The 27973-nt window shown below is 39.7% G+C and overlaps 1 pseudogene across 1 annotated transcript; it reads left to right on the top strand.

The window, feature by feature from the left end:
* Positions 1-1046: 1046 nt before the first annotated feature.
* LOC149252870 (adenylosuccinate synthetase, chloroplastic-like) lies at positions 1047-27865 on the top strand (annotated as a pseudogene). Its single transcript, XR_016265462.1, has 5 exons — positions 1047-1154; positions 25254-25442; positions 25534-26200; positions 26328-26639; positions 27511-27865. The product of XR_016265462.1 is annotated as an adenylosuccinate synthetase, chloroplastic-like (transcript).
* The last annotated feature ends 108 nt before the right edge of the window (positions 27866-27973 follow it).

The raw sequence follows: 27973 nt of genomic DNA, 5'->3' as shown, positions 1-27973 counted from the left end.
CTCAACAGCACAGGGTTTACCCTCAACAACACCGGGTTTACATCTCGTGGTGAAAATTCTAATATGTATTATAATTTCTAATAGGTATTATAAATTCTTGTATATATCATCGATTTATATTAACAATTGTAAAAGACCATTGTATGAATTTACATAGTGATTATTTTAGTATTTTATATTAGTTGAGATTTAAATTTTATTCTCAAATGTAATAGTATATTAATTTATCTATTAAATCACAATTTAAAATATTTTTTACACAATTTCTCAATTAAAAAATAAAATATTTAATACACATCTCAATTATACATAAAATTATATATAACCATTTTAAATAATTTACAAATAATTAAATGAAAAACAACTATGTGAAATCTCTTAAAAATAAAATTAATTATTAAATTTAAAAATTAAAAAACAATAAAAATTATAACTACAAATTTAAATACATCATAGTTTAGCTTCTCGACATATATAACTGTTTTAAGCAATTTCAAAACAAAGATTGGTTATGTGATTTTGCCGAAGATTATCTAAACAAAAAATATATCTAATATATCTAAAAACAAATATATAGAATCTCTTTAGAAATATATATTTGATTGTTAAATTTTAAAAATAAAAATAATAAAACATCATGAATATAAGTTTAAGAATAAATCACGATTTTCAGAAAAAATAGAAAATCTTCACATTGGAATTTGTAACACATCTCACCAACATACTAAAATAAAATATAAAATAAAACTTTAACTAATGTTTCCATTTGTCATGGTAGCCCATCACTTTCCTAACAACTCAAATCGAGATTATATATATAAATATATAACATGTTATGTTACTAGATTATATTTACATCATTTAACCAACAGCCAGACCTTCCCAGTATTTTTTTTATGCAGTGGGATTTTGTTACACGATTAATATTTAAACTTGACATGAGTTTGGCTAGTATTTAAATTAAAAAGAGCTCGACATATGCAAATACACTAGAATTGACACCTTGCAGTACTTAACCCACTACAGACAGTCGTCCTGCATTTATCATGCCTGGAACGTTCTCGAATCAAGGTTTACAGCTACCAGATGTCAGTAGTCTAGTTACGGGCCAACTTACACCGTCGGATCATGAGGTTGGGTATCAGATGGTTGAGGTTTGTCAAGGGTTCGTTGGGGTAATGAAACCCTACCCCCTCCACAGTTTTCGTAACTCATTTACCCCGGGCTTCGAGGGTGATGGGTTCTGCCCGCTCTACAATTTCTGCTTGCTCTGGGGTATTATGGAGTTACGTCTGTTGCAAGTGAGAATCTCTCTACACCTTTGTGGATGCAATAACTAATGAGAAATTACTACAGCCAAATGTAGAGGTTTATGCCAATACTCACTTGGGTTATTTAGTCTGGCACCGTAGGCCTATTTGAGGTTCAGTTTCCATTCCTTGCTGGAAGACTTAGCTGCTTACTCCCTTTTACAGTCGGATTTGACAGGGTCTTGGGCCTTCCGCTTTACTTATTTACTTGAAAGGTATTACCCTCACTTGGTTTTTGACGCATTTAATTCAAAATCCATACTCTCTGGAATATGGTTGAGGTTTGCCGAGGGTCATTAGGGTAATGAAACCCTACCCCCTCCACAGTTTCGGTAACTCATTTACCCCGGGCTTCGAGGGTGATGGGTTGTGCGAGCTCTCCAAATTATGATCGCTCTGTGGTATTATGGAGTTACGTCCATTGTAGGTGAGCATCTCTCTACACCTTTGTGGATACAATATCCAATGCAAAAATAACTACAACCAAATGTATAGGTTCTGCAAATACTCACTTGGGCTATTTGGTTCGGCACCACAGGCCTATTTGAGGTTCAGTTTCCATTCCTTGTTGGAAGACTTAGCTGCTTAATCCCTTTACAGTTGAATTTGACAGGGTCTTGGGCCTTCCTCTTTACTTATTTACTTGACAGGTATTACCCTCACTTGGTTTTTGAGGCAGATAATTCAAAATCCATACTCTCTAGAATATTTTCTTTATGAGATGGTTGTTTGTCAATGTACAAGGTTTCTCACAAGTTTCTCCACTGCGTCACACGGTTGGTTTCCACCTTGAGCGTGCCTACCTCAGAAGGAGGGTTCATCTCCAGCTTGGATTACAAACCCCCATACATACTGAAAAGATAACCCTTGAATTTCACTATATATGAACATATGCCTCTAGTTGTTGGGTTTTAATGTAATTCCTTATGGCTATTACACAGGTCGCCATGGCCACCACCACAAAATATTTGTTTAATTCCTATGGCCGAAATGTATGTAGAGGGTTTCAAGAGGCAGGATCTCTATATCCTTCCATGCCAGGTGCATGTTTAAAGATTTATTCCTCCAAGCTAAGTAGCGACATATTATAGAAGTCTAGGAGGAATTAGATCTGGCCGGGAATTGTAATAGTTTAAATTAATCAAATATACTAAAGATAACAGTTCTTGGTCATCTTGTCTACTGGGTTACTTTTAATTTACATAGGAACGAAGATAATTTCCTATTTTTGGTTGCTTCCCATGTACATATGAGGTTTTGCACCTAACTCATTTCAATGTTTACTGTAATGAGAATTATGAATCTACACAGTTGTTCTCTAGACTTCTTGTTTTTATTCTGTTCAATTTAGCATGCTTACATGTGGTTATTAAATACTTCTACATTCTTTCCATTGTAACATATTATTTTATACAACTGTCTTGTAAATTGCGGACTTTTAATTGGAATTAGTTAAGGGGGATTATGACTCTACACAGTTGTTCTATGGAATTCTTGTTTTTAATCCATTCAATTTAGCATGCTTACATGTGGTTATTAAATACTTCTACATTCTTTGCATTGTAACATATTATTTTATAATATATTACTGAATCAATCCGGGTACGATAACCGCTTCCTTCCCTGCTCAGTTATGGGCAGTTACTTGATTCCAAGTTCTCCAGAACTATCAGAAAAACTTCTTGTTCTTTAAAATAGATAAAGTAATTATCCTTTCCTTATCCATAAGTAAAGCAGTCAGGTTACATTTTCTGAGTTTGGTATTCAATACAATTTTTAAGTTCTCAGGTCTATCACCTCCGAAAAGGAAAATATTATCTTCCTACCAAATATCATAAATTTGTTTAAAGCACATTTTCATAATTCTCCTGGATGCATAAATACAATTTTCTCTATGTAACAGATATCTGCATACACTAAATAGTTTAACATTTTCTCTAGTTCTCAAGCATAAATACCCAGACATTGCATAGTTCGAAAAATACATAATATTTAGGCATAGTTACTCATCTATTGCTCAAAAATCCCATGAATTCTCGAGGACTGACTCTGTTCTTCCACTCTACAAAACATCATCCAGCCATCATCTTCAGAGAGGCATTGTCCCTCCACCCTACGAAACAGCATCCAACCATCATCTTCAAATAGGCATTGAGCATCTCTAATCCCTAAACCTACAAATTCAGAGTCTGTTGCATCCTCTTTATACAATGATTTTGTCTAAAGAAGCTACAGAAAAGTAATGGACAATGACAAGTCGCCTTGAAATCCATGATAGAGGTGCTTAAAAAATGCGTTCATCATGCTTATGTAACCGTTTAGGAAGTTGACAGTTGAAGCAGTTCTCAGTTGTCGGTTGTGAGATCTAAGGCCCAAATTCTTTCAATCATCTAACAATCAATCAAACGATGCAAAAGGGTATAGAGTGGAAGCCTAGGGGTGTTGATTGCAAAGGGGAACGCCTTACGACGTAAATATTAAAGAGACTCAGTTATTGGCTTACTTTCTTAACATTCGATAGACACTGTTTTTCTTAGTGGATGTTAATCATCATCATCATCATTATACAATTTTATATAGCTCTATATAAAGTAAAAAATAATATATTTTCACTTTCAAATATAAGAATGATATATAATTCTTTTAATTTTTAAAAATATTTCAATAAAAATTTTTAATAAAAATTATATATATATATATATATATATATATATATATATAGATATATATATATATATATATATATATATGTATAGATATATATCTATATATATATATATATATATATAGATACATATATATATATATATATAGATATATATCTATACATATACATATACATACATACATACATACATACATACATACATACATACATACATATATATATATATCAGTGTGATGTATACAAGGAGAAAAAGTACAAGAAAATAATAAATATCAGTTTTTTACTGATAAGAGGGAGATGTGTCATTCATTCACTTTTTAAGATAAAATTGATATGTAACATTAAGAAAAATGAATAATAATAAGTGATACATATATTTAAGAATTTATTAATGTGTAAATAAGAAAAACATTTCAATCTTTAGCTTAAATAAAATATTTTAACCTCCCTCTCTCTCTCTGAAAATGAAAATTTTTAATTTCTTCCTTATAAGAGGAGGATTTCATCATTCATTCAATTCTTAATTAATAAAAATAAATTGTTTATTTAAAAAAATATTAATGTGTAAAATATAGATCATAAATAAAATATTTCAATGTCTGTTTTGAGTAAAATATTTCAATCTCAACTAAAATACCTTTATATAATATATACATAGATGACATTGAAATATTTTACTCAACATGACCATCAAAGTGTTCTAATTTCAATTGTTATATATATATATATATATAGTTGACATTAAAATATTTTACTCAACTTGAGCATTAAAGTGTTCTATGTAATATATACATAGTTGGCATTGAAATATTTTACTCAACATGACCATCAAAGTGTTCTAATTTCAATTGTTATATATATAGTTAACATTAAAATATTTCAATGTCAACTATGTATATATTACATAAAGCAATTGAAAAAACAAAAAAACTTATGCTTGAAACGTTTTTGTAAGTTGGTATATATATATAATTGAAATTAGAACACTTGGATGGTTATGTTGAGTAAAATATTTCAATGCCAATTATGTATATATTATATAAATCAATTGAAAAATATAAATTCTTATGCTTAAAGCATTTTCCTAAGTTGGTAAATTTTGCCTTAAATCTATTAAAGATTTGTTGGTATTGAAAGTTTACACTCTGGATTCCACACAATTCAAATGTCAATAGGGATTTTAGTAAAAATTTGTTGGAATTGAAAGTTTATAATGTGTAGTCTACACAATTAGAGTGCCCAAGGAGATCTCCAACAGTGGAATATATTTATGCATTGAAAAATGCAATTTAAACAATGAAAAATTACCATCTCAAGAAGAATTGCATCATCAAAATATCTTATTGATGTGTTTCTTAATTGAAGGAGATGTGTAATTCCTTAACATGCTCAACATGAAGTTGATATATGATATGCACACACACACACACACACACATATTGGTTTGGTGTTGAAAATGGACAAGTATAATTTCTTCCATGCTTTGCATGGATTTATACATGTGGTGGGCCCCAGTATTGTAGCAATAATGCTACAACTCCTGGGGCTTCCTATCTCTAATTTCATCAACCCGGTAGTTCGTACAAACTTGGAAGCGACGGTGTTGTATGCACAAGTACTAGCTCTTGTCGCAGCTGTCACTTGGTCAGCTGGCACAAATTCGCTAGGGCTCAAGCCAACTTCTATATGTTCTCAGAAGAAGCTTTCTAAATGATGGACGAAGGCTATCTCAAAGGAAATTAATCTACTTTGCAAAAATGAACTGAAAGCCAACCAAAACATGGAAACCCTAGTAAACCCTAATCTGACTAGTTTAACCTCTATGATGCAATAGTGAGAGTGCAAACTTCTAGAAATGATGCCATGACTGCTAGTGATATGAAATGCATGAACTTAAACTACTTCCATTGAAAAGAACATTGTTTTTGTATTTTTGCTTAAGTGGTTGGAGTGATTATGATTTTGTTTCTTATTAGGGTTTGGCTGTGCAGAGGTGGTGCGAAGGGAAAGAAAGCTTGGGAAAGGTCAGGAGGGCTAGGAGAGGTCCCAGGGGATCCCTAACATCATTCCACAGGAGTCCACAATGTTCAGATGCTCGGCAACCGAGTTTGCAGGCTTCTACAGGATGTCTGCAGGGGATCCTACAGGAAACTCAGGAATTCTACAGGAAGTCTGCTAACTTCTACAGGATGTTCTACCGTGGGAGTTTTGGGTGATGGTGAAGTGATGGAGCGGTATGGGTGGATGGGTGAGATGGAGATGGAGCTTGTGATGGCTCAGGGGCAGAGAAATCAGATGGAGAAAGAGTGCATGAAGTTGGTTGGTGGATAGCAGAATGGAAGCAACGAAAGGTCAAGAAAATGGAGCTACGTGGACAATGAAAGAGTTGGAAGGTAAACGAGCTGAACAGAGGTCGAGTAGGTGGCTTTAGGCGTGGTTAAGAAGAAGAAGAAGGAAATGGGATGATGCTGAGCAGTGTAAATAAAACAAATTGCTTATGTCTTGCACCAAAAACGAGAATTCATTAACCTGTGCTACCTGTGCTATTAAACAAATGAACAGCAATGTAAATCGTGAAGAGAAGTCGTGCATGGAGTTGGAATGAAGAAGTATGGCTCAAGATCAGAGTGCATGGATGGATCTATAATTAAAATGACTGTGTTGCAGCTTGCATGAAAGTAAAAAGACTGCGTTTTTTTGGTGGTTGGTACAGACTGCACCCCAATCTCTAAACAGAGATGGCAGTGAAGGCACTATCAACCTTTTCTTGGAGCTCCAATGAATTACAATCCTCCTATTCTAATCTAAGCAACTGAAAGAGATTTAACCATAAGCTAATCCTTCTCAATCTCATTAAAGAAATCAAATCAGCAAACTGTACATTCTAAATGCATGTCAAAACAGAGGAAACAAAGTGCTGAAAAGAAAGGCAAATAACACTACAAAGAAGAGGAGGTCTATTGCTCTCAGGTTGGGCCCTAACCTGAGAGCTATAGCTCCCTTAAAAACTCAGAATTAGATCCAAATATGCTTGCCTTTATTCATAATCAAGAGTCTAATGTCATGCCAAAACTGGCTTACAAAAACAAACACCGAGCTGTAACTCGTGCTCAGAAATTACAATAGTAATTCAAAAGTTCAAAAAGCTCCTATCAAAGGCTACGGCCTTCATATTTATACACAATGGAGATCAAGCTGGCTTCCTCCATTCGTGGAGCTTGGCTGTCCAACTGAAAGTTAAACTGCTGATCCTGTAGAATCCGTTGGCTGCCTTTAAGCTCGGTGGGGAGAGCTGTTGGAGCTCGGAGTTAAGGTGAAAATCACGAGGAAGGTCATCAAGACTGTGGACAACCTCCCTATGAACCCGCAATGCCACCTTTGCTATCTCCTTGTCTCCATTTGCGTGGTCTTTTGCTCTCTTTAATGCCAAAAACCTGAAATCATCATGTATTAGCCACATAGATATAATGCCTGCCCTTCTTCCTACAAATAACATGAATATACTAAGAAATGAATGCATAAGTGTTAAAAGATGAATGGTTGAGCAAGGTAAGTAGGCCAAATGAGCCCAAATTGTACCAAAAATTGGGGCTCATCATCACCCCCCAGCTAAAATATTTGCTCATCCTTGAGCAACTTAGTCCAAATCTTCATCCTTCATTGCTTTTATTGCTTCCCTTACATCCCAAGCCTCTGTGGTAGTGTCCTCCTTGCTGATATGAAACCCAGCTTTCCTGTTCACCTCTTCCCATTGTTCACTGTCATCCTTCTCTGTGCTACCTTCAGCCAATCCTAGCAGCAGTGGTGGGCTGAGTTTAAGGCCAATCCAGCTGGCCTGGAGGCTTTGCATGGATTTCTTGTAAAGGTCTACCCTTACCAAAGCTTCCCTCATCCGAGTTGGGGTATGGTACTCTCGGATCTTCAAACTGTGTGCCAAGGTATTCCATCTGCGTGTGCATGCTTGGGCAGCAGTTTCTCCTAACAGTCTTTCCATGTCTTCAAAATGAGCTATGGCTTGGGCCTGTTGGTCCATAAATCTCAAGGAAGCTGTGGGATCAGTAGACAAGTGTTGGTGTGCTGAGATGAGTGTCACTGGATCCTCTGGTTCTGCTCGAATGAACAATGGCTCGTTCAATTCTCTGTTCATGACCGATTTTGCTTCAACTGCTCTTTGATCCTCATGGTTCAACCATGAAGCGAACGCCATCAATTGCATATCTCCCAAGGCAGTATTGGGATCCCAGGAAACTTCATTAGGCAAGGCCAAATTGTGGAGGTAGAACTCTGCTAATTTGGCTTTATCTTCTGACGAACTAGTACTGCACAACTCAGAAAATTGCTGTGGGTCCTGGATCTGAGAAATACCTCTTTGTGCCAGGGTATTTATTTGGAACTGCAGCCATTGGTCTTTCAAATACAAACCATAGGATTTTGCAGGTTGTCTGCACTGTATTGCCTCCATGGCCCAACTGGCCATGCAGGCCAATTGTGCTTCCTTTTGCTGCAACTGTTCTTTTAGATCTTGCACTTCAATTTGTGCTTGCTATTCTGCTTCCTGTAGAAGTGTCATTGGCTCCTCAAGACTAGTGGTCAGCTCCTTTTTGCCTTGTTGTTCTTCTGTGGTGTCTTTGGAGGATGTACCTGCCCCTGCCCTTAGCTCCTGTAGCTGCAATCTCAGCTTCTGGTTTTCTTCCTGTAGAAGCACACGTTGGCAATTAGCCACATGTTTAGCCATGGCGAATTCACTCCTGACCTCCTTGAGTTGCTCTTGTAAGGGACCTATGTCTGCCACACCCTTTGACTTGGCGATCTGCATCCATGTGTGGGTACGGACTCTTTCTTCCTCTAATGCAAAAAATAGGGGTACAGTAAATTTCTGCGGTATGATTTTGCCTGCCTCTAAAAAGGTGTAGTATGAACTCAGACTAGGCTGAGGGCTGGGCTCTGGTATATGTTCTTTTTCTGCCTCTTTAGGTGGCTCTATCTCACCCTCCTTTGGTGGTGATGAGGGTCCTTCTCCTTCCCTCTTCTCTGTTTCCTGTAGCCGGGCCAGAGTGTCCTGTAGAACATTTTCAGCCTCCTGTAGCCGAGCTTTTTCAGTCAACAGGTCTAACCTTTCTTGCCACGTATTTTTCTTTGGGCTCCCCTTCTCATAGGTGACTGTTATCCTTGAGGGGGACTTTTCCTTGGGAGAAGCAGGGGTATCTTCAATGACAATCGGGCTGCTGGACGAAGGCTGTGGCCTGCCCGTCTTTATCCTAACACTTCTTCGAGCTTTAAAGTATAGAGGGGTCTCCCTCTTTCTTTTCTCTTTTGGCTTAGGTGGCGTGCTGAGGGCAGCCAGCACAGCTACTGCCTCTCTTTCACGAATATCAGCCTTCTTCTCCTTGGGTTTCACTTTGTCAGGGCTTCCTATAGAAGACCCTTTTCCAACAGCTTTCGGGCTTCCTGTAGAAGCCTGTTTCTGCTTTCCTGTAGACACAGGTGTCGCCACCTTGGCTTGCTTTGCTGCATGGGTTTTGCTTTTTGGTTGGGTTGCGGGTGCTGATGAGGTACTTGGGCTGATGTGGACCATCTCAGCTTTGTCTGTTCTGCTCTGCAACCTCTTCTCTCTTGCTGACAAGATGGGTGTGTCACCTTTTTCTTTGTCATCCTTTTTCGCATGCTTCTTCTTTTGTTCTTTCTTCTGCACTGTGTTCAGGGTCTTCTAGCCTGTTTCTCTCTTTCCCGCGGCCACTGATTCTTTTTCCTCACTGCTGGAGGGACCACTTTCCTCGGTCAACATCTGTATGTCTCCATCTTTTGTCAAATTCCTGAATGATTCCCATGAGAGGGGAACCTTATATGAATGAAGTGCATCCTCCACAAGAATTTTGATCAACCCATGGTGGGCTACCTGATCTGGTATGCCTTCTTTTAACTTTGTGGCACACTCAATTAAAGACTGTAGCAGGAAATAAGGAATGCTCAGTTTGTTTTCTATAGGAAGATCAATCCGGTGCCTCAATTCAGTGAGCAACCGAAAGTGATACCCGTACACGATGCTATAACGGCCTTCACAGGTTATATACTTCATGATCTGTAGGCTAACTTCATTCCATGGTGGCAACAAGCTTGTTCTACGCACCCCATTTTTGTCCTCCGAGAATTCCTCCTCAGGTGGAAAGAATTCTTTCTTGGCCTGCTGGCTCAACTTCCTTTCTTCCTTATCCCACGGCAGACCCATTGGAAGTTCAGTAATTCGACTGATATATTGCGGGGTGAGCTTGAGGCTTAGGCCCCTGAAGTTCACTGTGGCCAGTGTCTTGGATTTCGGCCTCAGAGCCTGCAAAAATTCTTCTGCCACTTCATCGTCGTAACCCTGCAATTTGTCACAAAAAGATATCCATTGAACCCGTCTGAAGAGCTTCACCACCTCCTGGTTTTCCCTTAACTTGGTTGAATCAGTGGGTTCTCGTCTAATAAACCCACCCGTCATGATAAAACAGTTTCCTTAACCAGAGGTGGTGATTGTGGAAGAAATTTGGTCTACTGAGACAGAGCATAGAATTACGCTTCTGTCATGCACATAATCCACAAAACTTATCCCTGAGGAACTTAACACAGTTTAATTACCCTGACATCCTGTAGAATGACAGTATAGGCACAACAGACAACAATTTCACCAATTCTCTATGACCAGACTGTGGACGACGATTCTGCCACCTTTAAAAACCAATTGCATGAAGAGTTCAGGGTTACCTTTTTAATCTGCCACCTTTTTACGTGGGGCACCCGCCTTCCTGTAGAAACTGTGTTCCTGTAGAAACTGCGTTCTTGTAGGAGCAGCGCGCGATCTTCGGGAAAGACTGCAGTTGGTCTGCGCTCTGGGTGTGCTTCACAAGCGTTCTAATAGCCAAAGTCTTGGCGTATCGAACTGCAGAAAGATCAGGATAGCCACTCGAGTTCAAAACGGTGGTTGATAAATGCATGAGGGCAATCTAGCCGATTAGATTTTGAATCGGCGGAATCCGTGGCGCGGGGGTGAGTTGTCCCCGCCGGACTGTTGGGCGACGTCATCCCATCATTTGCTTGCGAGTTCCCTTGCTGCCGCATCAATTCCCACAGATCTGCCGCTGCCTCTTCTGTTAAACTCGTTTTTTTTCGACGGGATTGCTCTCACGTGCGTGCTACCCATTCTTTTTGTCATGGCCGCCACCCAAACATCCAACTAGACCATTAACTGGCCGACGTGGCCGGCCAAATGGCCATACGGCCGCTCAACCCATTCACCTTTACACTTTGCAATCAATTCAAAGTAAAATTCATGCAATCTGATGGAAGGAAGGGTCGAGACACTTACCTGCGCGGCTGCACACGATGTTTCGGTTTTTGGACGCTGGTGAGTGGATTTACCTGCTGCTGGCGAACTTACACAGGCCCGGAGGTTCATGTTTACAGGCTGCCGACGATGGATTGGATGCTTTGGCTGCATGCGTCCGCGTTCATTGCATATGGCCAGCGCTGTGAAGAGTATACACTCTAGCGGGCTCAACTGTTACAGGACTCCCGCGGGATGTCTTGTAACAGTTCTTCCTCCTTGGGTGCATGCTGCACGACGAAGGATCTGGCCTCACGATCACGCTCCCGGAGCTTCTGGATGACTGGGATGAATATGGTGTGAGATCTCCAGCGTTTTTTTCATTTGAAATTTGCTTTTTCTTGAGGACTCATCGATCTGCTTTGCTGGTGCAGGTAACTTCGTTGCATGTCGACAAGGATGGCAGGACGAGGTGACAACAATGTGCAAGGGAGATAACAATAGCTTGCATGCGTCCAAACCGATCCTTAGTCGTTAGATCTCCTCACAAAATGGATTCTGGGCCGTTCTGAGCTTCTACAGGAAGTTTCCTGTAGAAATACAGAGCTTCCTGTAGAAAGGCTGCGCTTCCTGTAGAAAGTCTGCACCTTCCTGTAGAAAATCTGCATCTTCCTGTAGAAAATCTGCGTCTTCCTGTAGAAGACTCAAGCTGTAATAAAATTGCACATACCTTGGAGAAAATGAGTATTCTTGGAGGAGGTGCTGGTGAGATGTCCTGACTGCATGATAAGGATCCTTGGCTTTGAGTTGAGAGGCTCCCTCTCCTCCATAGAACACCTGCAATCTGCATGCAATTTCACATGATAAACTTGTTGTCTTTGTCTTTCTTGTTTTTTTCTTCTTTCTTCTTCTTTTTTTTTTTTTTGAAAGATAACAGGGGCACCTCAATGAGGTTTTCACCCTTGCCATCTGCCCTGAGCGCCTCAGAAAGGTTTTCACTCAAGGATCTTTTCCAAATTTTTCTCTTTTTTTTTGAAAGACAATAGGGGCGCCTCAATGAGGTTTTCACCCCTACCACCTGCCTTGGGCGCCTCAAAAAGGTTTTCACCCAAGGATCTTTATTATATATATATATATATATATATATATATATATATTATATATATATATATATATATATATATATATATATATATATATTTAGATTCTTCAGGGTATGCCCAAAGCAGAGGCAGAACCCTTCTCTATGACCTACACTACCTTCTCCATAGTTTTGATGAACTCTTCTCTTGAGAGAGGCTTCCTATAGATCTTCAATCGATGCCCATTGACAAGCATGGGGATGGCTTCCTCATCAATGGTCCGAATAAGAACAGATCCATTATCATGACACTTTTCCACTGCATATGGCCCTAGCCATCTAGTTCTCAGCTTCCCCTTGAAATCTTTGTATCTGGAGTCATACAACAAAGCCCAATCTCCCGGCTGAAATTGCTTGTCATGGAGATGTTGGTCATGCCACACCTTTCTCTGAAGTTGAACCACTTCTGAGTGAAGGAGGGCCTGCATTCGGTGCTCATCCAGTCCATTCAGCTGCAATAACCTTTCTTGTTGTGCATGGCTGAGATCTAGGTCCAGCTGAGCTGCCATCCTCAAAGTGTTGTATTCAAATACAATGGACAGCAAAGCTTTCTTCCCATAGACCAGCTCATAAGGTGTGAAGCTGGTGGTGGTCTTCCAAGTGGTGTTGTAAGCCCATATGGCTTCAACCAGGCGATCTGCCCAGTCCTTTCTGTTGCTGCTCACCACCTTAGTCAAGATCCCTTCTAATGCTCTATTGGTGACTTCCACCTGCCCATTTGCTTGAGGGTGATAGGGGGTGGAAGTCCTATGCTTGATCTTGTGATGAACTAGTAGATCTTCAACCAGGTTGGAGGTGAACTGGCTCCCTTGATCGGTGACCAGCTCTCTTGGATAGCCAAACTTATAGAAGATGTTTTCTCTTAAGAACTCGACCACATTTTCTTTTGTTGCTGCTTTGATTGCTTTGGTCTCTGCCCACTTTGTCAGGTATTCAGTGCACACAATGATGTAAGACCTTTGCCTCGAAGGAGGGTTGATTGGGCCCACAAAGTCCATACCCCACTTCTCAAATGGCTCAAGAGTCACCTGAGGTTGGAGAGGCATCTCATCCCTTTGGGTCGGTTTCCCCATTCTTTGGCATTGGTCACACTGGGTGACATATCTTCTGACATCTTGATGAAGTGTGGGCCAATAGTAGCCTGCCTGCAGGATTTTGAAGGCAGTCCTCTTTGCTGCAAAGTGTCCTCCACAAGGCCCATCATGACAGGTGAGGAGGATATCAAAGACTTCCTCCTCCCTTACACAACGCCTTAAGATCTGATCAGGGCCAAGCTTGAACAGATTGCCCCCGATCCAAGTAAATAAGGCACTTTTTCTGATGATTCTGCTCTTCTCTCTTGAAGATAGGTGCGGAGGGAACTGTGCTGAAACAAGGTAGTTTGCTATATCAGCAAACCATGGAGAGAGTACTGAAATAGCAAACAGATGTTCATCGGGCATCTGGTCATCCACTGTTCCATCCTCATCTGCAGACAAATCCAATCTAGATAAAAAGTCAGCAACAACATTTTCTCTACCTAGTTTGTCAACAATGGTCAAATCAAACTGCTGCAATAAAAGTAACCATCTAATAATACGAGCATTCACATCTGGTTTATTCATTAAATATCTAATTGCAGCATGGTCAGTATGTACAAATGTTTGATAGCCAGTGATATAATGACGGAACTTGTTTAGCGCATGGACCACAGCCAAGAATTCTTTCTCGGTTACAGTGTAATTCAGCTCAGCTTTGGACAAGTTTTTGCTAACAAAGTAAATGGCATATGGAAGTTTTTGCTCAACTTGTCCTAAAGCTGCACCTATGGCTTTGTTCAAGGCATCAGTGTGGATGTGGAAAGGTAGGGCCCAGTTTGGACCTCTCAGGATTGGGGCTGACACCAACTTGTCCTTTAATTCATTCAAAGCCCTCTGACAATCATCAGTCCAGTTAAACTCCACATCTTTTGCCAACAGGCCAAACAATGGCGAGGCTAGCTTGCTGAAGTCTTTAATGAATATCCGGTAATATCTTGCTAATCCCAAGAAACTCCGAACATCCCTTACCTTTTGAGGAGGTGGAACCTTCTTGATGAGAGTAATTTTGTTAGGATCCACCTGTAACGCTTGGCAAGAGATGGTATGGCCTAGCACGGTCCCTTCAGTCATTAGGAATTCACATTTTTCAGGACTAAGGGACAAGTTCATCTCAATGCATTTGGTTAGGACTTTTCCAAGATTGGACAATGCTTCCTGGAAGTTGGCCCCATAAGGAGTGAAGTCATCCATATAGATTTCCACTGCATCATGGACCAGCTCAGAGAAGATGCTCAAGACAGCTCTCTGGAAGGTAGCAGGAGCATTGCATAGCCCAAAGGGAAGGACACGGTAGGCAAAGGTACCCCAAAGACAAGTGAAGGTGGTCTTATCTTGGCCTTCTGGGCTGATTTGAATCTGGTTGTACCCGCTAAACCCATCCAGGAAAGAGAAGAACTTCTTTCCTGCCAGTCCATCCAACACTTGATCTATGAAAGGTAGAGGGAAATGGTCTTTCTTGGTAGCTTTGTTCAGTTCTCGGTAGTCCACACAGATTCTCCACTTCCCATTTTTCTTGGGAACCAAGACCAGAGGGGACACCCACTCACTATCTGAGATGGGGTAAATGAATCCGGCATCCAACAGTTTTTGCAATTCTTCCTTGACAATGTCCTTAAGGGCTGGATTCATTCTCCTCTGAGGTTGCCTAACCGGCTTACAATCCTCTTTGATGTATATGTGATGGGTACAGACCGAAGGATGAACTCCTTTCATCTCCTTATAGCTCCAAGCAAAAGCATCTAGGTGGCTGGCCAACAGGCTACACAGCTCCTTTTCCTGAGAAGGAGATAGGGAGGAGCTGATCTTTAACATTCTCTCAGGGCCGAACTCCACATTTTTGACTCTGGGAGTGACAGGATTTGTTGTACAAAGATCCACTAAGGTGCTGGCTTGGGCATCCTCCGCCAATTTTTCTAAGGATAGTGCACTGGAAGGTGGATTCTGGATCAAGGTCTCAATCAAATAATCCTCGGTTAGCGGGTCTCTTCTAGTGGTATCTAGGGTGCACAAAGGTGCTGAGTACACCTCATCCTCTTCTCCTTCCTCCAACCACAATGGTAAGTCATGCTCTAAGGAGGGTTGGGCAGGAGGGTAGAGGACTAGCTGCTTGGACATAGGACCATTTTTGATGGTCATATTTCCTGCACGACAACTTATGTAAGCATCTGCAGTGGCTAACCAAGGCCTTCCCAAAATGAGAGGATATCCAGTAAGCTTTGCCTTTGGTTGCAGAACCAGGAAGTCTGCAGGGTATTCCCAAGAGTCAATAGAGACCAAGACATCCTCCACAATCCCTTCGAGAGTCACGGTGGAGCGATCTGCTAGTTGCAGTACTGTCGAGGTCTTCCTCAAGGAACCCTGAAGATTGAGTTTGAGCATGGTATCCCTGGTCATCACATTAATAGCAGCCCCCAGATCAATCAAGGTGTGAGGTATGATGGTGCCATTGATGTGGACATCTACTACAGGACTTCCAGGATCTAGGTACTTTGGGCAGATGACTTGTCCTAACATAAGGTCAGACAGTTGTCCTATGACATTGATGGTTGAAGCATCTTTCTTCCGACTGCCTGGGTGTTTGAAACACTTTTCCTTAACCAGTTTTTTGTATATTGGCACATCCTTGATGGCTTGGAGAAGTGGTATTTTCACACACAACTGCTTGAGCTCACCCAGAAGCTCATCCTCCCCTGGGTTGGGTTGTGTGGTGGCTGTTAGTCTCTCAGGAAACGGTGGAATAGCCTTTGGTTCACTTTCCTGTTTATCTTCCTCATCCTCTGGGGGAGGAGGTTGGCGATCTGGAAGAGTCTTGCCAGATCGAAGATTGATCTCCTGGATCTCCACAGCATAGGTAGGGCATGAGGTTTCCCCAGTGTATACCTGCTGGGCCTGTGTATTGTTGGGGTTCGGGTTCGGTTGAGCAGGCACTTGAAGTTGCCTTGGAGGAGCAGGAGGTAATGGCTGAGGTTGAACTGGTGGTGGAGGCAAAATGGCAAGAGGAGTGTTGTACTAGGGCCTCCACCCCGACTGAGGTGCATTCCACTTAGGCTGTGGCTGGGCATGTGAATGATATGAATGAGAAGTAGGTTGAGTAGGGTACTGAGGTGGATAAGACCATGGAGGAAGCATGGACCAGGAAGGATGAGCAGGGGGACCCCAGGAAGGCATAGGAGTCGATTGGTTGGGGCTGTAATAAGCTTGAGGTGCCCCTTACATCCCTTGCTGGTAAGGTCTAGGTCCTTGTGGCCTCCTTTGGTTGAGGTAGTAGAGAGGTTCAGTGGAAGCTTCTGTCCCTTGGTACATGGCTTTGAATCCAGGTAAGGTTGGACATTGGTTTGTGGGATGGTCCTCCTCACAAACGAAACACACTTCAACCGAATGCAATGGACATTCGTTCTTAGGGTGTCTCCTTGTACATCTAGGGCAAAAGATAGCCAAGGCTCTCTCAGCTTCTTCCTTCTTCTGCTGGATCCTGAATGTGTCCAGCTGCATGGCGATGGTCTGTCTCACCTCACTCTTAAGATCTTCTAATTGATTTGCAAACTCATGTTTGGAGAAAGGAATACCAGCTGAGGGGAGGTTTCCTCTTCCTCGTTTCCGAGCTGCCCTGGAGTGGTTTCTAAACACAGTCTTGATGTCCTCATAAGGCAGTTGGTAAATATCCCCCCCAGCTAACATGTGAAGGGTATCTAAGAGGTCTTCAGGGACTCCTCGGAGCAGAACCAACTTGAGGGATTCAGGGTCAAGTGTGCACCTGGCCCGCTTATAGCTAAGTTGGAACCTTTCCTCATAATCCTCTAAGGACTCATCATTTCCCATGGTCATCCGAAAGATTTCTCCCTTGGTTTCCTTGGACCTACAGTAATCCCGGTACTTGGTATTGAAAGCTTGCTGCATCTGAGCCCAAGTAGTGATACTATTCCTAGGTAAGCCCATGAACCAACGTAATGCTGCATCCTTAAGAGTTGAAGGGAAGAGTTTCAGCTTCTGCTCATCTTCAGTATAGTCATAGGTTCTACAAAGGACAGCAAACTCAAACAGGAAGATATCAGGATCTTCAGTAGTCAGTCCATGGAAGTGAGGTAAAGCGGAGGGGCTAATGTTCTTCATTTTCATCTCTCCATTGGTCTCTCGGATGGGGAAGGCACCTTCTATTCTCTCATCTTCTCTTCCATTGTCAGCCATAGCTTCAGGTGGGATGGTCTCTAATTCTTCTTCTGCTATAGGATCTTCATATATCTCAGGAGGTTCACCTATAGGTTCTTCTGGATCACTGCCACCTAAGAAGAGAGAAGGGTGACTCAGTGATGTGGTGGGGGTATTGGGTAGGAATTTGCCTGTTTTATCTCGGTTCCTACGAGGCATGAAATGGAAAAGACTTTTTTTTTTTTTTTTTGATTGCTTTTGCTTTTTTCTTTGGTACCTGCAAAACTGAAACAGATTGATCTACAACTAACTATCTTACTGAAATGAAGATGCAGAATTGAATTGAAAGCAGGAAAGAACTAGTCTACTTTGCTCAAATGAAATTGCAGGAATTGAAACACTAATCTACGCTTGCAGAAATGAAATGACAGAATTAAAATGCTAGTCTATGAAAGCAGGAAATGCTAATCTATGAAAGCAGGAAATGCTAATCTATGAAAGCAGGAAATGCTAATCTATGAAAGCAGGAAATGTCTATGCTACTTTTGCAGAATGGAAATGAAATAAACTACTGAGCAGAAGGCAAGAGTAAGAAAATAGAAGAAAAGCAACAATTACTAATACTCTGACGCTTCCCCGGAAACGGCGCCAAAAAGATGGTGGGCCCCAGTATTGTAGCAATAATGCTACAACTCCTGGGGCTTCCTATCTGTAATTTTATCAACCCGGTAGTTCGTACAAACTTGGAAGCGACGGTGTTGTATGCACAAGTACTAGCTCTTGTCGTAGCTGTCACTTGGTCAGCTGGCACAAGTCCACTAGGGCTCAAGCCAACTTCTATATGTTCTCAGAAGAAGCTTTCTAAATGATGGACGAAGGCTATCTCAAAGGAAATTAATATACTTTGCAAAAATGAACTGAAAGCCAACCAAAACATGGAAACCCTAGTAAACCCTAATCTGACTAGTTTAACCTCTATGATGCAATAGTGAGAGTGCAAACTTCTAGAAATGATGCCATGACTGCTAGTGATATGAAATGCATGAACTTAAACTACTTCCATTGAAAAGAACATTGTTTTTGTATTTTTGCTTAAGTGGTTGGAGTGATTATGATTTTGTTTCTTATTAGGGTTTGGCTGTGCAGAGGTGGTACGAAGGGAAAGAAAGCTTGGGAAAGGTCAGGAGGGCTAGGAGAGGTCCCAGGGGATCCCTAACATCATTCCACAGGAGTCCACAACGTTCAGAGGCTCGGCAACCTAGTTTGCAGGCTTCTACAGGATGTCTGCAGGGGATCCCACAGGAAACTCAGGAATTCTACAGGAAGTCTGCTAACTTCTACAGGATGTTCTACCGTGGGAGTTTTGGGTGATGGTGAAGTGATAGAGTGGTATGGGTGGATGGGTAAGATGGAGATGGAGCTTGTGATGGCTCAGGGGCAGAGAAATCAGATGGAGAAAGAGTGCATGAAGTTGGTTGGTGGATAGTAGAATGGAAGCAACGAAAGGTCAAGAAAATGGAGCTACGTGGACAATGAAAGAGTTGGAAGGTAAACGAGATGAACAGAGGTCGAGTAGGTGGCTTTAGGCGTGGTTAAGAATAAGAAGAAGGAAATGGGATGATGATGAGCAGTGTAAATAAAACAAATTGCTTCTGTCTTGCACCAAAAACGAGAATTCATTAACCTGTGCTACCTGTGCTATTAAACAAATGAACAGTAATGTAAATCGTGAAGAGAAGTTGTGCATGGAGTTGGAATGAAGAAGTATGGCTCAAGATCAGAGTGCATGGATGGATCTATAATTAAAATGACTGTGATGCAGCTTGCATGAAAGTAAAAAGACTGCGTTTTTTTGGTGGTTGGTACAGACTGCACCCCAATCTCTAAACAGAGATGACAGTGAAGGCACTATCAACCTTTTCTTGGAGCTCCAATGAATTACAATCCTCCTATTCTAATCTAAGCAACTGAAAGAGATTTAACCATAAGCTAATCCTTCTCAATCTCATTAAAGAAATCAAATCAGCAAACTGTAAATTCTAAATGCATGTCAAAACAGAGGAAATAAAGTGCTGCAAAGAAAGGCAAATAACACTACAAAGAAGAGGAGGTCTATTGCTCTCAGGTTGGGCCCTAACCTGAGAGCTATAGCTCCCTTAAAAACTTAGAATTAGATCCAAATCTGCTTGCCTTTATTCATAATCTAGAGTCTAATGTCATGCCAAAACTGGCTTACAAAAACAAACATCGAGCTGTAACTCGTGCTCAGAAATTAAAATAGTAATTCAAAAGTTCAAAAAGCTCCTATCAAAGGCTACGGTCTTCATATTTATACACAATGAAGATCAAGTTGGCTTCCTCCATTCGTGGAGCTTGGCTGTCCAACTGAAAGTTAAACTGCTGATCCTGTAGAATCCGTTGGCTGCCTTTAAGCTCGGTGGGGAGAGTTGTTGGAGCTCGGAGTTAAGGTGAAAATCACGAGGAAGGTCATCAAGACTGTGGACAACCTCCCTATGAACCCGCAATGCCACCTTTGCTGTCTCCTTGTCTCCATTTGCGTGGTCTTTTGCTCTCTTTAATGCCAAAAACCTGAAATCATGATGTATTAGCCACATAGATATAATGCCTGCCCTTCTTCCTACAAATAACACGAATATACTAAGAAATGAATGCATAAGTGTTAAAAGATGAATGGTTGAGCAAGGTAAGTAGGCCAAATGAGCCCAAATTGTACCAAAAATTGGGGCTCATCAACATGGTCAATGTATATATAACTAGCATAGAAACATATTAATCTTATATCTATCTTGTGTCGAAAATGATCAAATTTGTTGTGAAAAAATAGTTTTGGAGTTAGTTATAAGAACCAAGGAGACATGCATTATCTCCTACAAGGCATTAACCTGGCCAAGAAATCATTATTTCTAAAGACAATTATCATGGGAGAATCCAACAACATAATTAGACATTTCAATATCATTAATACTCCAAATTTCAAATTAATCTCCCTTCTAAAGAAAATCATTATAAGATTATCCTCTATTCGTGAAACTCAAGTCATTCATGTCCTAAGGGAGATGAACTTACTGGAAGATTCATTATCCAAACAAGCTATATATCATTCATTGGGATCATTAAAGGTCAATTGAACCATGCAAACTCTCTAGATTCCATAATCCAATCATGAGGACAAGTGCAGGTCATAACTTGGAGAAAGTAGGGACATAAATAATAAGGTGAGTCATGAGGCTGATGTGTGGATCAAGAACTAGGATTCACATAAACAAGATGGTTGAAATATAGAAGACTTATCTTATGCCTGCAAAACATATGGGAATGAACAAGGACATTTAATGTAGTCATGGAGGAAGTTTTGGTGTGGGAGGTAGGGGATGGAAAGTGGAACACATAGAGGAGCAATAAGTTTATAATTATGAAAACTTTTAAGCTACCTACCTACTTAGGTCCCAAATCCCATGCTAAATTCATCAAACTTGGTTGAGTTGATGTGGGTAGTTAAGGTGGTACAACAACTGATCATATTACATGTAGAGTCCTTTTGATATCTAGCAATTAGGCACTCCATTCATGACATCAAGAATGACAAAGGAGGATAAAAACCTCAAATTTTCAATCTCGACAAGGATTCTAAGAAATAGAGTTGAAATTTAATCCTTGATATGGAAGCCAAACAAAGGAAATGAAAAAATTCAAAGCTATATTATGGGGTTTTGGAGGCCAATGTGCAAGAAGATCTCATCGTGCTCAAGTTTCATGTGGACCAATTAACCACTAAGTTCACCATAATGATGGGAAAATCGTCATAGGCCAAATGCATCAAATTCAAAGACCAAGTGATGTAGTGAATAGCTCAAGATGGTGGTTGGAGAATATGAAAGTCACCTAATATGATGGAAATCACACCACTCTAACTCTAGAAGCCTCAACAAATTCAATATGATCTCCCTCGGCCAAACAACTTTACCTAAACTTTGTAGCTCCTATGAATATTATAATTGTTTTGGATGAATAAAGTGGCGTTCATTCTCTATAAATGCTCTTATCCTTCCATGTTCAACATGGATTCTCTCTCTCTCTCTCTCTCTCCATATATATATATATATATATATATATATATATATATATATATATATATAGATATATATATATATATATATATATATATATATATATATATATATATATATATATATATCTATATGTATGTATATATATATATATATATATATATATATATATGTATATATATATATATATATATATGTATATATATATACCAACTCACAATATAAATAATCCGCATGAATCTATGTTGAATCTATGTTAGTCCCAAATATATTAAGCTTCAAAAGGGATCAAAAGTTTTTCAATATAAATAGGTTTGCACATCAAGAGATTTGATCCCACTTGGTGCTTGATAGACCCAAACTTAAGATGGATATTTGATATCTAGTTCATCAGTTCCTAACATAGAGTTGAATTGTGAGTTTAAAATGAAAATATTTTGTGTGTGTTTGTGCATATATATATATATATATCATTCTCAACAAAAAATAAAATATTTAAATATTCATATATATATATATATATATAAAGAGAGAGAGATGGGGGGGAGAGAGAGGGAGAGAGAATTTGAATGATCGTCTTAAATAAAAAAAATTATGTCAACTTGATATATAGATAAAGAGATAGTAATTGAAAATTAAAAAATATCCATTAATTTCTAAGATGAGGTTGATGTGTAATTCTTTTAATTGCATCAAGAGGTGCTCTACAACCTAGTATAGGTGATGAAAATTGAACCTGGGGTTTACCAATTTCATCCCCATATGGCTTCAACTTTGAAATCCTATGGGTTATGGGCCCACGATCTTGATTCTTCCACCATGAATTACAACAACAAACTCATGCTCCTCTAACCTCAAACTCCGATTTAATTTGTGTAACTCCAACCAACCACTTCAACATTCGACTCATGGCTCCTCTCTTTTCTTGACCATGATTCCTCTACCAGCCTTGCATTCCAATCATCACTAAGGGTGTGAGTGTCAACCAAAAAAGAATATTCCTAGAGTGCGATCCCTCTAGTCTCGAGCTCATGATCCATCTTGGCGTAACAAGACATGGTCAGTTGGTGTTATTCAGGGTCGGGTCCTGCTGTGAGGTTAGTTGTTGGCCCCATTTTCATTTATCGTGACCTTATTTTGGCCTGCAGGCCCAACTATTGAGAAATAGGGGGCAACAAGTGTAGTTGATTTCTCTTCCTTTGATAACTTCTTCTGATATATTTTTACTTTACTTGATTAACTTATTCTTTCCTTTATTATTATTAGTGTTATTTATCATAAAACAACTACCAAATCATAAAGAACAATGAGACAATAAGACACAAGATATAGGCAATCAACCAAGGCCAAAACCTCTCTAACTGATAGGAAAACCCACAAGAATCCTTCTCTTCTTATGGAACTTCAACTAACGAATTCCAAGACCTATGACTCTTGACCAAGACCCTCCAAGACCAATTCATCCTTCCTTCTTGATGAACTTTCCTTACACAACTTCTTGATGAGAGTAATGTTAATGCTTAGAGGGTGAAATTAATGACAAAGATCCCAAGATAGGCAATGATTTTTATGATATGTAGGAATTTGTTGTAGCATGATTTTATGGATTCTAAAGGTCATCGAGAGCCTATCTGTTGATGTCTTTTCGGTTAAGACATGGATTGCACTGGATGTTATTTTGGTTATGTGCACCCTTACATGCTATATAAATGAGAACTTGTAATTTTTGGACCTATGGTTGATGAAGATTATAACTACTAGATGAAAGATGTTATATGGTTTAACCCATACTTTTATGTGTTTTATCACAAATTCATCATTCTAGAAGATTTTTTGTTATAAATGCATCAAGAAATATAAAAATATATCTTATATAAAATTCAATCCAAAAATCGCTCCCAACCTAGGAGCTTTTAAAAATGGCACTCCTTGCTCCTCCTTCCACTCCCACTTCCTGCTTCTACTCTCACTCCCCACTTCTACTCTCACTACCAAGCAACCTTGATCCAGAAAAAACATGCATCACATTATTAATACCTCTATGATTTATGTCTAATGTGTGTGTTAATATTTTTTACCTGTTGCTAATATAGTGATCCTCCCAATGATGGGGCAGTAGAGAAGACAAGAGATATGGCACCTTGACCCTTTCCTTACATTAGTGATGAACAGGTTGAATGAAGGTGAAGGAGACAATGGTACCAACTATTACTTGCTAGAGGGAACATGCATGACACAAGAGATAGTGAAATAGACTATTATTTGGAAGAAGGTGCATGCAGGTTAAGGGCACACAACACACCTTCAATTAATTCCATTTTATTTTTGGATAGAGTTTTTCTATTATTAGATATTTTCTATTATTAGTTTTAGCATGCATGATCTATTCTTACTAAGAGGGTGGTGATCCAGGTGGCTCTAGATACACTCAGAGGTCAAAGAGGGCTTACAATAGCTCAAAAATCAAAGTCTTCAGATTTCTCTCGAACTAGGTCCTGATCGAAGTGTTCGTCACCCTAATTCCGACGGTGTGAACGACACTTAAATCTGAGTCCGTGTGACCAACTTAAGGCTCTTTAAAGTTTGAGAGGGTAGGTAAAGAGTGGGGTGCCACATGGAATCCCTGTCAGCAAGTGGGACCCACGGGGTACATGGCAACGCATCCGTGATTGACACTTGGCACCCAAATATTGACTCCTTATTCCTGCAGAAAAGATAAAAAGAAAGAAAGAAAGAAAAGAGACTTGTATTATAAACCCACATAAAACAAATATATATATATATAAACAAAACTATGGTTTAAAAACCATATATTAAAAATATACATGAAAACAAAAATTAAAGTTATTTATGGTGGAGCCATAAAAATCCTACAAATATGTTAACATTAGTGTGGTTATGGTTATTACGCCATAAGGCGTTTCCCTCTGAAATGAACTTCCCTAAAATCCACTTGTCATTCCTGTGTGCCGTTAGATTATGTGTTAGACGATTAGAAGATTGTTAATCGTTCGATCAAGGGAAGGTAGTTGAGTGGTTGCAACTGTTCACGAACCCTCACCTGAATGCTGCTAGATCAGAGCCTGAAAGATTTGCCTGTACCCTTTTCGTCTTCTCCGCTCTTGCTTCCTATGTTGCCTAATAGACCTCTGAAATGGACTCCATCGAATCTTTGGGGAAAATTTTATCCATGGCTTTCCTGAATGTTTAGCTATTTCCTTCTATTCAAATCCTTCAGTTTCAACCCCCTTTACCCCAGTGCCATTCTAGATTACCCTCCAAGATAAAAAAAAAAGCTATCTGCCTAAACTGGATCATAGCTTCTGCCAGGGATTTGGGGTTTTGAAGGTTGCTCAATTGGCGGTCTGTGGGAATAAATGGCATCTGCGCTGATTAGTGATCTCTGTGTTCTGAATTTGCCCGGATTTTCGTAGGATAAGGAGAAGAGGCAGCAGGGGTTGCGGTCAAGGTTTGCGCATTCTGTGAACTTGCATTAGGTTAAAGGTCAAATTGTACTACAGAGTAGAAGGATAAAATGCAATGCCAGCGTCGAGGAGGCCGACGCCATTATTGAGGCAGAGAAAGCGGAAGATCCTTTTAAATCCCTGAGTCAAGTGTGTGCAGTGCTGGGAACTCAGTGGGGTGACAAAGGAAAGGGCAAGCTCATTGACGTTTTAGCACAACGCTATGATATTGTGGCCCATTGTCAGGTACTCACCCATCCTCCATTTTTTTTCATTGTTGTTAAATCCATCTTAACTGGTAAGTATATTTACCGATTATACTACATCTTTATCACAGGGAAGGGCAAATGTAGGTCACACCATATACAATAGCGAGGGAAAGAAATTTGCTCTTCACCTTGTCCCTTCTGGAATAGTGAATGAGAAAGCCCTATGCGTTATTGGGAATGGAGCCATTGTGCATCTTCCAGGACTATTTGAAGAGATAGACAGGCTTGAGTCTAATGGAGTTTCTTGCAAAGGAAGACTGTTGATTTCTGACCGTGCTCATTTACTATTTGATTTCCATCAAACTATTGATGGAATGAGAGAAGTAGAACTTGCAGGGTCGTTAAATGGAATGATAAAAAGAGGGATTCTGGAATGGTATTCGGGTAAGTGATTTGAGGCACATGGATACATTTCCTGAGAAGTTGGATATTCTTTTGCATGATGCCGCATCCCGTTTTAAAGGCTTTGAGTATAGTAAAAGCATGTTACAGACTGAAGTGGAGCATTACAAGAGATATTCTAAGCGAATAGAACCTTATATTGCTGACACTATTCATTTGATGAATGATGCATTCTCAAGCGGGAAGAAGATTTTGGTTGAAGGTGGCCAGGGGACCATGTTAGATGTCGATTTTGGAACTTATCTATTTGTCACTTTTTCTAATCCATCTACCGGTGGAATCTGTACTGGACATGGTATTGCTCCAAGACATATTGGTGATATGATTGGTGTGGTATGTGAGATGATTTTTTATTAACATGCATATGCAAATTCATGCAGGTTAAAGTTCTAATGAAAATTGGATTCATCAAGAAAGTTTTAAAAATTTACTGATGACTAACCACGGTTTTGATCTGCAGGCTAAAGCGTACACAACAAGAGTTGGTTCAGGTCCTTACCCGACAGAACTCTTGGATGAAGCGGGTGAAGATCTTCGATCAGCTGGACATGAATATGGCACCACAACTGGCCGGCCTCGTCGTTGTGGTTGGCTAGATCTGGTTGCACTTAAATATTCTTGTCAAATCAATGGTTTCTCAGCACTTAATCTGACAAAGCTTGACGTACTTTCTGGGTTATCTCGAATTAGGCTTGGGGTAGCCTATAAAGGGCCTGATGGAAATGTGTTGAAATCTTTTCCTGCGGACCTTGACCTTCTGCAAAAAGTAGAGGTACTTTCCTTTCAATTCAGAGCCATGGATCTCAATTACTTAACGGGAAACTTAAAATAGTATGCTTCTGTAATTATTATGTATGATTATTGCAAGTATCTTGAAAAACATTTTTTGATGCATAACAATTGAAAAAGGGGAACGTCAGGCATAATAAGTGAAAAAATATTGTGACTAGATGTCAGGCCAGCATCCACAAGCCTGTGTTTTGATCTTTAGATTATACAAATACATATATGGTTCAAATCCATAATCAGTAGAATAGTACCATGTAGGAAACAACTAAATGAAGCATATTTGTTTGTACCATGGAGGCAACAGTTACATTAATGTCAGCCTATCTGATGCTGTCTGCTTAAGCTTCACATCCTTGTGAGGTTTAATCAGACAGCTTCATTTACGATGATCATTATATCGAGTGCTATGCTGCAATCTCTACCTTTAAAAAATCAGATATGAATTATTTTGCTAAAACTTACAGAAAGCTTGTTTGCACTGAGGCTTTGGCCCCATAATTTTCGCCTCTTGAACCTTTGACCCTCAATTTGTTCTTGACAACACATTTTTGCATTCTTTTGACTAATAAATTTCATGGATCTAACTGTTAATTTTATTTTATTTGGTCATTTGTGTTGGACCTGCTACCAGTTTGAGTCTCTCTCGGTATATAGTTTTATTTGTATCTTTGTAGATAATATTCTGCATATGTCATATTCCTTTTTCCTTGCAGCTTGTTTCTAACATTATGTCATGTCAAGGTTATTTGAAATCTTGTTTCCTTGAGAAAGTTTCTCATTTCAAACTCAAATTTTGATAAAAGCATTTTTCTCTTCATTGGTACCCAATTCTAATATAACTTGGTCACATGCAGGTTATTTACAAAGATCTGCCTGGATGGCAGGCTGATATATCTAAAGTGAGAAGCTATCAAGACTTACCATCTGTTGCTTGCCTCTATGTGGAAAGGATCGAGAGTTTACTTGGAATACCAATTGATTATATTGGTGTTGGGCCAGGCCGTGATGCTTTAATAGTGAAGTAATAGGATCAACAGATTTTAAAGTCATCCCATGGAGTTTGTTGTCCAAGAAGCAGGTCAAAAACATGCATGGGAACTTTTAATGGCCTAACATTCCCTGTGTCATTTTTGGCTTTTGTGACTTTTTTATATCAGTCCCTTGTCCAGAACACTTTGGTTAGTCTAAGCAGGAATAAATTCAAGAAATTATAGGCTCCTGTTTTCTACAATGCATGAGCATTTGATGACAGAGAGGTATTAGTAACTCGTCATTGCGAAACTGAAAAAGGGTACGTAACCAACAAATCATACTACC

The sequence above is a fragment of the Pinus tabuliformis genome, chromosome 7 (genome assembly GCF_031772625.1).
Source record: "Pinus tabuliformis cultivar Carrire ecotype Pingquan chromosome 7, CPIR1, whole genome shotgun sequence".
Classification (NCBI taxonomy): domain Eukaryota; kingdom Viridiplantae; phylum Streptophyta; class Pinopsida; order Pinales; family Pinaceae; genus Pinus; species Pinus tabuliformis.
The sequence above is the reverse complement of the archived record's forward strand: the minus strand, read 5'-3'. Positions and strand labels throughout refer to the sequence as shown.